Raw genomic sequence first — 13,890 nt, 5'->3', positions numbered from 1 at the left:
ACTTGTGTTATCCCTCTTGCTGTATACTATTCTTACCTTCAAGCTACCAGAAGTTACTAGGTCACACAACCATATGCTATGAGCTACATTCAGGAACTCTTGGTTATTGTCAATAATGGTGATCCCCCCCCCCCCCCGTTCCACTTGGGCTGATGGAAATGGAGTTCTTTTTAAATCTCAAGATTTATTGCATAGAAGGCTGATTGGACTAGAATCTTGAAACTTTAATGGAGGACCAGGTATCGACCACAAACCAATTTTTATAAATTTTCTGGATTTTGGAAGGAACTTTTGCAAACCATGATAAGAATAGGATAAATATGCTGATATGGTCAAAAACAAAAACAACAAAAGTCTGCATCATCTTGCCTCTGAATAGATATTAGCCCTGGTTTGTAGATAATGTAGAAAGTTATTTTGAAGATCATATTAAAGAGATACATTGAAAACAAAAATTTTGAATTACTTAAATTTAAATTCAAGTGCAATATTTTTTATCAATACACTCTAAATTACATTAATTTAGATTTACTCCAGATCAGCTGTGATCAATGACAAGTTGATATGTGAACTTGACTTGAATCCTGAAGATTTTTTTTAATTTTAAGATGGACTTGTCACCATTTAGTAAAGTTATAAAAAGAAAGAAGAAGGCCTTGAACTTTAATCTCTCAAATAATCAAATAAGCGAGCTTTGTCAAAAGTCAGAAGGGTGTCATGGTCTGTGGGTTCAAATCCACGCCATTCTGCAAGAACTATACCCACAATGTGGTACACTCAACCCAGGTGAGGTGAATGGGTACCTGGCAGGATTAACTCTTTGAATGCACAAGGCTGGCATCTCTGGATAGATTATTTCTAGATAGATAGCACAATTTATTTTATCGTTATTATTACTACTACTACAATTTCAGTGCCAGTTCTAGTTTTAAAGTTTGGAAGAGGGCGCAATTTTGGTGCTCGCCATAGGCACTGGTTTTCGTAGATACCACCGTATTGCCTTTTCTGAAATTATTAGTCAGTCTAACCAAAAAAAACATCTGAATCCCCCATTCCACTTGCCTTGAATCTATTAAAGGGTTGCACCAATACTATAGCAGAATAGAATGGACAAGATTGGGGATGGGTTTACTTTAAGGCATTATTACCTGTATCATGATCCATACAGATTATGCGAGGATGATAATTGACCTCTAATCAAATCCGTTAAGTCTTACCCAAGTTCATCCTTTCAAGAAATAAAAACATTAATCTATCCAAACAAAAGATATATTTCAATAAACACATCTATATTGTTAATACGCAAGAAAAAGCAAGGTCACGGTAGAGCCCGGGATGTATTAAGGTAACTTACTTTAAAACCCATTTTCCTGGCCATGTTTGCCTTTAAATCCAGCAACAATCTTATCGCAGCTCATAGTGGCTTTGAAGCCGTCAGGGAAATCATTGGATTCGTCCTCCCGGCGATACTTTATCCTCTATTCTTACCTGTCAGAATGTAAGGTATTAGGTGACTTTATTCTTTCAACACCTTGGTGACATTGGTCCTGTTCACACGCTTGAGTAGATCTTGGGGGTGTTTCACAAAGGTTTAAGCATGACTTAAAATCGCTCTTAAGGTTGACTTGGCTTGGTTGCATCGGACGGTGGGTCCCTTTGCTCTCCTACAGGTGATCCTTTTCCATTCAGTTCTACCCTGTAGGGGGAGTCTAATGTCACTTCTGATTTTGTCCCTCCATCTGGAAGGGGAACGTTCTGGTGGTCTCCTCTTTTCTAAGTCATTTCTTAAAGTTGTATACTGGGCCCCATCTGTGTTATGATTGATCCAATCAATCGTAACTCTATGGAAATCCATCAGTGACATAATTTTTTTCTACACGAAATTTGCAAAATGTCTTTTGTAAACAAAGGCGAACACACCAAATTTTCAAGAAAACCATGAATGTATGTATATACATCATATCTAGAAGGAAAAAAATGGAATAAACATGCATTTTAGATGTGAGCATTGCTGGCTTCCATAGTTGCAATAGATCTGATAAATCTTTGTAAGACGAGACCCTGGAATACAGTGCCTCACTCCATTAGTTAGATAAAGCTCAATGGGCATCCACTGACTGTATTCAGACATCATTGAGGTTACATGATAATGTGTGCATGTGGGAATTAAAGGATAGCTTTAATCACACTTAACTCTTCTTGATAATTCCAACAGGGGGGGGGGCATACTACCCCTATAGGACTTTGCAATCAATGAAAAGGAGGTCTGAGTCATGGAATCCTATATTATCCAAGTTATTCATGGCTTGAGTGAAAATGAGGAGTGCCCCCCCCCCAAAAAAAAAAAAATAATAATAATAATAATAATGATTAAAATCAAATTATCAATAACAATATTAATACAATAACTACTACTACTAATAATGATAATAATAATGATAATGATAATTATAATAGTTATAATAATGACAAAGATAGAATGAAAATAAAAGAATGAAATTATTTACATTAATAAATTATAAATGAGTAGGGAAAAATATGATACAAACTTAAAATATTAAAATCTAAAACAAACAATGGAAATAAATGAATAAATACATAAGTAATGGTCTGCTTATCTAGTGACCAATGTTAGTTGCTATCCAAGTTACTTGATGCAAAAATAAAACATCATAAAGGACATTACAATTTTACCTGATGCCATTTGCATGATCAATATTTATAGAACAGTATAAAGAAAATTGAATTATTATGAAAACACGATTTACAAGCAAGCATATCAAATCAATCACCTTAATTTCAGTTTGCAAGATTTCCTCTGATAAGTGACGTTAGCGTTTTGGTTTCTTTATGAATGTTTGAGAGTTTTCTTACATATATCTTGTACTATGACTCTATATTCCCAGGATTCCTGAAAGAGTGATGCAGTAAATACATTATACTAGGAAACTAGTGTTACTTGTGAATGGGCTCTTCTGTTGAATGTATGTTAGCTTTACATTTCTTTCAGAGTACTATGGATATATTGATGAAACCAGGGAGAAAGAATAGTCGATATAAGACAAGAAAACGAGTGAAGAAATTCAGAAAGTTAGGCAGTAATGTATCGTGGGGTACTCGCCGACATGCAAGGGATGTCGATAACGAGTCGCACAGAAGGAAAATATCAAAGGAAACAAGATACAGAAAGAGAAGGAGGAAGGTGGAAAACATTCAACGAAGTTCAATTTGGCATCACATACAAGCACCTCTCGCGTTACCATCTCACCCACACTTCAAGTGTGCCTCTCTTAACGTTCTCCTTGGAAATCGAGTTGTACATTCCATTTCCCTTCCGTGACGTGAGTTCCTTCCCCTCGCTCAAATTCGCTAATCTTTTAGCCCGAGCATCAATTAGTTATCTGTCGGTGGTCAGAGATGTGTGCAGGGGGAGATGAGAAACTTCTCCAAGGAAAAAAAAAAGATGGATGATCCGATAGCAAGGTGATAATTAACATGTGACTCGTTTGAACTTTGACATACTTCTCAAATATTTATTTTGTTAATAAAGTGCACAAATCATCTCTGTCCAAGCCCCCAGATAAGACACGCAATGGGGCAGCCTCAAGAAAAGACCATTACGTGTAACATGAAGTGATGTAATTGATATTTATCATTTGTAACTGTTTGACGGTGGCCACAAGCCTACAGATACAATTAATTGTACAATATTTGTACATCGATGGCGCTGTACCATCGTGAGTGGTGATAGAACGCACGTTCGGATGGTCTTACTCCGTTATCGTGAATGGTGATTGATTGCCATTCAAGATTTGTCATCACTCGCGGCCACATTTATGCTATAGATAGCACGCAGTTTTAATATGTCAGCAACATGTCACTGATCATGGCTGGTTGTAACTTGGTAAAGGTTAGGTCGCATGCACGAAACAGAGAACTATTTTTTTTCATTGTGGCATATTGTACGTAAACATGGACAATGTGCTATGTTCATTGCGACACCTCATCATAGGTCACACTGCTGTTGATTCGAAGCATAAACGTGCTACCTATTCCAAGTGGCAATAACGTCTGTCTGAATGACCTGTTACTGATCGCCTGTTGCAATCTATCACAAGTGGTGAATAACATGTGAATGTCATGTTAATGATCATCAATACTGATAGTGCCATCCATTATGTTTGAAAGCGCCCAAAATGAAATCGGGAACCTAACATATGCAGCCTAATGAGAATGGGTGATACCTCTTTTGTTTTATGAATTGCAGAATTCAGTGGTAAATAGTTTGAACGACAATATTGTTCTCAAATCAGAATTTGGAATTAAATACATCATAACATCCCACATATATAATGCTTTCTCTGAATGTCAATGTCTCCTTTTCTGTGAGGGTGTGTGTTTGTCTTTCAGTTTTTCTCAAATGCAGCCTTTTAAATTTTTGCCCTTTTCTATATTTTTTCTCCCCCTCTCATACCCTCCCTTTGTTACTTTATCCATCTTTATCTTTCAGTATCTTTCATGCTCTATCTCTGATGTTCTCAGTTGCCCTCTTTTTGCTCAGAAGCAGCAAACTAGTGAATTTTCTTTATATGAGAGCACTCATAACTACTCATTCCCTTTCAAGTCCCACTCCTACCAAGTATGTGCATAAGAGAAACCTGAGAAGGGTCATATACAGTTTTTTTGCAGCAAAACATACATGCCTCTCAAGCAAGTCTGCAGATCTAATTGCTAGCCTATCGAAAATCATCTTTTATTTGCCTTGAGGACTTGTTATTTCCTCATTTTGAGGATGGTATCACAGTACATTTTAGTTACACCACTGATTTACTTTTTCCTTCACTTTCTTTAAATTTTAGGCATTTATATTGGATTTTCTTTTTTTCCCCAAAGTATGCCCAAACATGTTTTTTACCTTTTGAAACTGTTTATAATAGTTATGCAGTTTCAATGGAAGATTAATTTACAACTACCTTTTTGAGTTATTGAAGGATTATGGACTCTTCTGAATGTTCCTTTATTTACACCATTTCTTGTAGAAAACTGATTGCTTTTTTTTCTGACACTGAAAATTGCTTTGTAACATGCTTTATCATTTTCTTTAATCTCATACTCTTGACAATATAAACACTCGTACATGTTAGGATCTGTCGTTTCATGTAAAGAGCTTTATTTCATTTTTCCATAATATTTGTACTTTTGTAGGAGAGTGTAATATGAGAAGCGTGATATATGAGTTTAAGCTGCCCAGTCCTAAAAGTGGATGTCATCCAACTTCTGGCTGTGTCAGCCCCATAGCCTTCAAGACACATCAGGGGCTTCGAGCGTGATTTCTGTAAATGTTTGTGTACATTTGTAAGTGTTAAATACATTCAGTATGTTACCTTAATAGGTGATCACCTTCACTTTGCATCCCCGCTGATTGGCAGACTCCTCAAAATAAATGCCCGCTGACAGAAGTATCCTTTCTCTGTCACGTTGAATTGTTGACGGAAAAATGTGAAGCGTCATCCCCGGATTAGAAAATTCTGATCTTCGGGATTAGCAGCGGCCAAATCGCAATCTCGGAGGAAGAGGATCGAAGGCCGTTAGAAGTTCAATCTTAGGACAATTACAGGAAACTGTTTTTCACACCCTCGGAGCGTGTTGCCTTTGAAGCAGCCCGGTTACCGTCCGACATGACGGATCGTGAGAGAAGGATGCGCACAAGAAGCAGAGGGTTGCTGATAACGATCGCACCTTTTCTATTTCAATTTTCCTAGTGTTTGTTAATGTGGTATTGTGCAAGTGACACCTGGAAGTGTGTAGGAGGCTCAGAGTGATGGATGTCTTGTTGGGTAAAGAAAGAAGAATGTGTTTGTTAAGAACCAGAGCCACATGTGTAACAATAATGATTAACATCATTGTGGTGATGGCATTGTGGGTGGGAGTTGAATCATTGTATTACATTCTCTTTTAAAGTTTAACAAACTTTTTTTCATTCCCCAAAACCTGGAATTCAAAGATTACACTAAGAGTACAATATATATGAAGTAAATATAGTAATGTGCAAGACTTAGCTGAAAACACTTAAGGAGGATACAAATTTTGATGAGTCCAATTGTAAATAAGATTTATAAAAGTTAGTGTCGTAAAAAGTGGTTTGATTCTACTCCCTTGATTTTGTTTTGAGAGAATATATGCCCCCCCCCTTCCCCCATTGTCACGACTGTCAGCATTATTTCATTATAAAAATCTCACACTTCTCATATATATGTTTCATTCAAAATATATTTTCAAACAGAACCACACCTTTAAGCACAAATAGATACCAATATCATAACCTTGCTTTCTAGTGGTAATTACCATAGTCACATCAACAGCCAATCAAAATCAAGGATTCCATAGAATGTACCATTGGAGGGTGAAGTTACTATAATAGTAACTTATGTAATGGCCTTGGGGTCTTCCCTATTACCTCATTATTTTGTTCTATCCCTGTGTGAATGTGATTCCTTCGTAAAGTCTTTGATTTTCATAAAAGTTCCTGAAGTAGCATTTCAAGTCACTTTACACTATACTGTTACATTCATGTATGATTTTTTTTTATATATTTTGGTTTGTATATTGATTTTTAAATGATTGAATAAAATGAAAATTGAATTGAAATTGAATTGAAGTCTAATTTTTTTCTAAATATCAAATTTGTATGTCAATTTTTGATACATTCAAATTGCCATTCTCAGTGGAGAAATAGTCAATTAAAAATGATGCATGCCAAACACTTTATAACATTGGCTCTTTCCAATATCAATTTCGATTTTTTTTTTTTTTCTTCGTCAACTGTCTTTGATAGTTGAATCAAATCAAATAATTTCCTAAATAATGATCGTGCTGATAGACACTGTTCCAATGTATAATGAACTACATAAGAATAGAATATTCTTGTTATTTCAGTTATATATTCTTTTCTTTGATGTATTTTTATATCCATTGCAGGGATTCTTCAGGCGGAGTCTCAACCAACATGAATCCTACACATGTTCAAATAATGGACAATGTGAGATATCCCTCTACACGAGAAATCAGTGTCAACTCTGCAGGTGGAAAAAATGTCTTGGCGTTGGAATGTCAAAAGATGGTACGTAAAATCCCTCTCTCATACCAACCCATGCTGCATCCTCCAACCTCCTCATCCTCCAACCCCATAAGCCTCCACCCCTAATCCTAAGGCAGGCAAAAGTCAGAGCACTGTCTCACTCACAGCAATCCTGCAAAGCATCTTTTCATCTTTTATCTTCACATTTCATCGTAGACAAAGCAATGGGGAATTTGAGAAAACTTGTGTGAAAGATGCATCAATGCCTTTCACTCTGTATTTCCTTAACCCCGTACTATCCTTAAACCGGACTATCGCACAGCTCATGAATATCGATGATTTTGCCACACAGAGTATGATTAACGCGCAGTTTTGACTTCTGTCATTGGCTAACGCTTAGCCCGGTTTCGTTTCACACTGCATGTCTTAGCACCGCAATATTAAAGCCGGCTAACCCTGCTTTTTTGCAGGGCCAGATAGTACTGCACTATTTATCGTGCTAACCCACTTTGCTAAAACGTATAGCGTGAAACCGAAGTGGGCTAAGCTTAACCCCCCCCCCCCTCCCCCCTGAGCCTCACCAATATCCGGGGTTGTGGAAAATATGTGCAGTGTGAAAAGCATAATAGTTCCTTAGCAAGATTCCTACTAAAAGACGCGGCGCAGACTTTTGGAACCATGTCTAATCAGTATGCTGGTTATACCACCTCAATGTCAGCAAATTAATAAATGATGTACATGTACAAGCTCTTGTATTAGGGAAATATTTCTTCTCCCCCCAAAAAATTTTTACTTCATCTCTTGGCTTTTTTGATGTGAAATCTTCCCACTTTTCATACAGTATGCCAAAAGGGCAATAAAAACAATAAGTATGATTGGAACACAAAATGAATGATGTTACTCAAAGACACAAGTCACCTCGTCGGAATCATATTAACAATATTTCATAATTTCCCTTTCTGCAGTGTTTCTCTTTGAAATCTATACCATTTTCCTCTACTCTTTTGTAGTAGTAAGCAAATGCTCTGTTTCTTTTCTTGTTTTATAGACATTTTAGTCACATTGTTGTACCAGTGCATGGTCAGACACACACAAATGTTTTCAGAACTATCACTGATATATAACAAAAAGTATTTCGTTTTGTCATTTTTGTACTGAAAGTAAAAACCTTTTTTGACATTCGATTAGGTTAAAATCAACCCAGCATATCCTTGAACTTTTTACGTACACGCAAGCTATACTTGTGCTGGTATTTTGTATATTTTCTAAAGTGGATGATAATGTTTATTAAAACGTAATTTGATGTCGCCTGAGATCTTTTGAAATTAATATCTCCTCTCATCCTCTATTATTTTTGTCTGGGTGTAGGAATTGTAATGACTCTATTGTAGCAATAGGTCCATGATTGTAGCTACACCAGATATTGCCAAGATTAAAACAAATTGTGTTAACACCCCCTTTCCTGTAAACTGGAGCACATTTATTTTTCTTTGTCTTTCCCTTTATTTAGGGAGTTGCATAATTCAGGAGGCCACCATTAAGCAATGGTCAAATGGTCAGCCCATCAAAAGTCAGAGTTTGTCCTTTCTCAAGATTGTAGTCAAATTAGTCCTCTCTGATTAATCTTGGGGTTCAAGAAACTCTGAATCAGGGATTCTCACTTGAGCTTGAGGCATGTCCTCCCCTGAGAATTGGGTTGGAAAACTTGCTGTAAACCAATGCTATTTTCCATAAAAGCCTTGAGTTGACTCCCAATTGTAATCTTGAGATTCGAAGCTTATCGAAAAAACAAAATTGATTGCATCTTCATTAGAAATTATCTGCAGCTCGTTCTAAATTGGGATGTTTTGCTGGATCAGAAATAACTGGATGATTTGGAAACGTGCAGGTGTGATTGTCTTATGTCCTCAGTTCCGATGAGAGAAGTAGATGACCAGGCCCCTGTAGGCCTGTATCACAATGATTTGTGATCAATTGCACATTTGAAATGGCAATTCACATTGGTTACTGGAATGTGTTTTGAACAAAATGCATATTCAACACCCGGGGGGGGGGGGGCACTCATTGGTGGTAAGGGGACGTGCTGCTTTGATGGCCCCCTTTTTCAGACCTAACTTTCAGTTCTCTAGATACTCCGAATGACAAAAGTTCCATTCAGAAGCCGCCCCGCTCGCAAGACCCCCGTTACGAAACACCTCAGTTCCCTTGCCCTGCCAAAATTGTCCAACGCGAGCTGCATGCATGGCTTCACGACTCCCTCCGTTAGCAGCTCCATGCACTGCTAGTGCCCACATCTACATGCAAAGTGCTAGCGTGCACCGTACCTACTGTACCACAATCCCGTTCCGCAGACCCTGTTTTTCACATTGCCCAGTATATATTTAGTTCCCAAGACCCCGTATATTACCCGTGTGGTCAGTTCCTTAGACCCCCATTTCAGGAATTTGTGAGGCACACCCCCATGAAAATATAATTTGATTCCCCCCCCCCCCCCCCCGGATTCATGAATGCTTATAATTGGTCATGTTTGCTTTGCAATCTATTTGTCACAACATTTGTGTTCCAAGGTAGAGGAGTATGTATCTCAAACCCTAGAGACTGTTGCAGGTAGAGTCACATTTAATCACAACTCACAAAATCAAATGCAAGTCCCAAATACAGGCTTCTGATTGGTTGATCAAGTTACGTTTGATTGCAACTCCTGATGAACGTGCCCCTGGCAGACCTGCCAACCAGTATGTTTTAGCCGTATTTAGTACGTTTTTGCAACCAAAATACGGCAGTACGTTTTTTCTTTGGAAAATACTTTTTTTTTATTTATTTTTTACTAAATCGTAATTTATTGAGAAAAATAATCTCTATATGTCTCTATTTCATAAAACATACACAAATATGGTTATTAGATCAATGTTATTTCAGGTAACTTGTTTTTTTTTTCAATCATTTTGTTAAAACCAGGGTGGAGATATACACATGTTTTTATGTTGTTTTTTTCATCTGCAAGAGCAGTGCGCATTTTAGCTTGAATGCAGCTTGAGCGCCGCGATGAGCGAGTGCGCCAAGCATTTTATTATGAAATACACTTTTTTTAGGGAAAAATACATTTTTTTTAATCACAGAATACAGTTTTTCATTCCCAGAGGTTGGCAGGTCTGCATATATATCTCATACGGTAAAAATACTGATTTTGAGGGATAAGAATACTGAAAATGCAAAATACAACTTGGCAGCTCTGCCCCGATCATCTCGAGTAGGTCCCGGGGGGGGGGGGGGGGGGGGGTACTCGGCCAAAAAAGTGGTAGGTATGTGCCGTGGGCGAGACAAAAAACGGAGGCTCTGGAGCGGGCATATTGTAAAAAGGAGGGTCCTTGGAACGGGCTTCGGAACTACAAATGTTTGTGAAAACGAGGGTCCTTGGAACGGGTTGCCTGCGTGTGAGTGCGTATGCATCCCTATGGAACGGGCATACGTGCATGCAGCTAGTCCGGCGGCACGGGCGCCGGGTGCGCTCGCGCAGAGGCGATGGTCAGACAGCGCTCTGCGGCCGCTTTTCACCAAAAATGCAGCTAATTGTAGCAGATCATTGTGGGCGTAACGAAAAATATGCGAAGCTTTGGAACTGATTTCTTTCTTCTTTCTCGACAGAACAACCAACTTCAGTGCGGTAAAAAAAATGAAAGTCAAGTCTTATAAAGTGTTTATATTTATATGAAGGGGCCTACACCAGCCATTTTTATGCTGGTATTTATCATTTCATTCATTGGTTAACGATCATGAATTTATGATTGAACCTTTTCAGAAGATCAAAGATTTAACATTCTGATGTTTCCTACCCAATCTACCAGTATGATTAGTTTATCTGACTTTCACTTTAGATAACCCCTACTTGTAATGCCTTAACTTATGAGCAAGTGTGGAACAGAAAGTCCCTTGCTGCTGGCGTACAGGTCCCACTTACGGCCCTTGAGGCTTAGGGGTTCTAGATGTTCTCTTGTGCAATTTAATTTTGTGAGAATTTTATCCAAAAAATTCATAACAGTTTTATATGAAAAAATACAGGCAAACTTAGACCAGATTTCAAAATTCAGTGAAAGCCAGTAGTAATCATAATTTTGTTTTTCAATAGCTGGCCAGACTGAGTTAGTTAGGGACTTCTATGACATCAAATAACAAAGAAGAACCGGCAGAAACAACTCAAAACTCACTGAACTTTTTTTGAAAGCCATATTATTTTGACTGCCATTAGTTTTATTTCAGTTGCGTGGACACACAATATAATAATATTGAGGCATGTTTCATATAGTGACATATAAGTGATTTAAAAAAATAAAAATTCAGCAAAGTGTCACTGGCCAGATGGAGAAGTTCTGAGGGCCGAATTGCGTTTGATTGGCTCAGAGCAAAGTTGTTGATGCTTACTTTCATAGTTCAAGATGAATTGGAGTAAATCTCAATTTAGTTCAGTTTCAACATCATTTTGGAGGTGTTGACACTGATTTATGTGATAATTACCCGTATTATTTTAATGGACTAAAAAAATCCAACTAAAATCCAAGTAGCATTTACAGGAAAAAGACAGGAGGGGTCGGGATGTTACCTTGGCCTTTATTACAAAATTTTCCGGTCTAAATTGACATTTATTGTGATAGAGTTGTAACCCTGAACTTTGATGGTTTTAATAAAGCGCTGCAGCCCTGCAAGACTGAAAATAACCCAATAGGAAGGAAATGTGAGTTTTCTAAATGATTCTATAGTATTAATGGTTAATTAATGATCTATTCTCATCCCCATTAAAGCCAACTTCTATGCAATGTTGGTAAACCGGTCAGGTAGGGGAAGGGGGCAACCACCGCTGAAAACAAGGGTATGGGAGAGAAGAAGGCTTGGTTGTCCAATATCTATATAGCAACCTTGTTGTTTTATTTATAATTCATTTACTCTTGCTTACAGTTCCCCCCCCCCACACTCACATCAAAATACTCTTGCGCTGCCCCTCCTAAATCCATCTGGCATTTGTACCCTTTGAATAATAGATGATGTGGTTTCTATTGTTTTGTACTGATTCAACTGTTTCGGAACGATAAATTTGAGATGTGTCTGCATTATCCCTTTTAAAAACCTACAGAACTGAAAATATCTGGAAGAAATAGATAATGTAAATTGAACATTTACTTTCCAAAGCTCTTAGTAGGAACAAATTTTATTTCAAACATTTATTCATTAAGAGTTATTATTTCTTGTTTACTTCCTGACTTTTTAACCAAACCCAACAGTGATTTTTATGTCAATATTTTTATAGGTAAAAATTATAGAATTAAATGTCTAGAGTAAAATTTGCAAGTCACAAAGGCTAACCTAGAGTTGATAATTGATTTATAAAGAAGGAAAAAATAGTTATAGGAACTCATTGTAGTAGACAGTGTCTATATTGTGAATGCAAGAAAAAGGTGATACTTTCCCAAATACAAGAATTCCTTAACTGATGCTGGTGAAAATTTGCCTCATTTCATTTGATCAGTAATATTGGTTTGTTACCGTAGATTGCAGCTGAAATGTAATAATTCTCATTGTCTCATGGCCATTATATCAAGGTTAGAAAGATGAAATATTAAATGCACCTGCAATATACCTTTCCTTGTGCTAAAGAAATCATACAAATTCTGTCAAATAAAATAATCAAACTCATGTGTTTTTTTATAATTCTAATTGGGCTTAACTTCCTAATGGCGCCGTCACATTTCCCCTACAGTGGCAGTACCGCAAGTAAAAAACAGCCATGTTAACATTTTTGTACCAGCTACATATAGGTGGTTTGAATAAAACAGCTGTGTTTGACTCACCATGCGGGCACCAGAGGGGTAATGTGACTGCAGCATTCAGGAAATATAGAACAACACTTTAATTTTACATTTCATTTGGTATAATTTTCAAAGTGATGGTGTTTAAGAGCAATTAAATAGTTGGTTTCGACCATCTTTTATATCTTTCTGTTGTATATAAGACCTGTGTTTAAGCTTGTTAAGTGAAGATGAAAAATCAATGTCAGTGGATGATCTTTTTGTAATGAAATGATATTTCACAAATTCTATTCAGAACACAACTAAATGTTGTCCCATGAATAGGGAATCATTGGGGGGAAAAGCGTGGTAATTTGTTATTCATGTTGGCTGTCATTATTGCTGATATAAAAAGTCTAAAATCTTGTTTATAAAAAACAATATCTTTTCATAAGGTATATGAAAAAATACAATGCAAGATAGCTGTTGATGTGGACATACATCTGTGTGTGTAGCATGACACATCAAAAATGAATTCTCAATTCATCATTATGTTTTTTGCTGTAAACACATTTGTATTGGATCAACCAACAAGGTCTTTAATGTTAGCTATAGATTTCCCCTTTAAATAATTTTAATATCTGATTTTCATCAATATTTCATCCTCCATCATAATTACATTTACTCGCATCATTGCCTCTGACTTAACATCCTGCTCAATCTTTATGCCCTGTTCATTATTTGCATGAATTACAAGTAAGAGTACTCAGTAATGTTGGAGCTCCAGTTTACAAGGAATTGGTCTTATTTCTCCCCTTTGGAATGTCAGGCTCCTGTGAATTTCATGTCATGTTGCCTCATACTGGCCCCTCTCTCGGGACACTCACCAACAGGTTGTCTGGAAAACCCGATCTCAAACTCCACACAGCATGGCCTCCCGCTCTTGGAAAGAGTAGCCTTCGACGGCGACCATGAACCCGGTTTTCGTTGCACTTCGCCTGATGAATATATCATAGGCTGGGCTCTTAATGAAAA

The sequence above is a fragment of the Lytechinus pictus genome, chromosome 1 (assembly GCF_037042905.1).
Source record: "Lytechinus pictus isolate F3 Inbred chromosome 1, Lp3.0, whole genome shotgun sequence".
In the NCBI taxonomy this organism is placed as follows: Eukaryota; Metazoa; Echinodermata; class Echinoidea; order Temnopleuroida; family Toxopneustidae; genus Lytechinus; species Lytechinus pictus.
The sequence above is the reverse complement of the archived record's forward strand: the minus strand, read 5'-3'. Positions refer to the sequence as shown.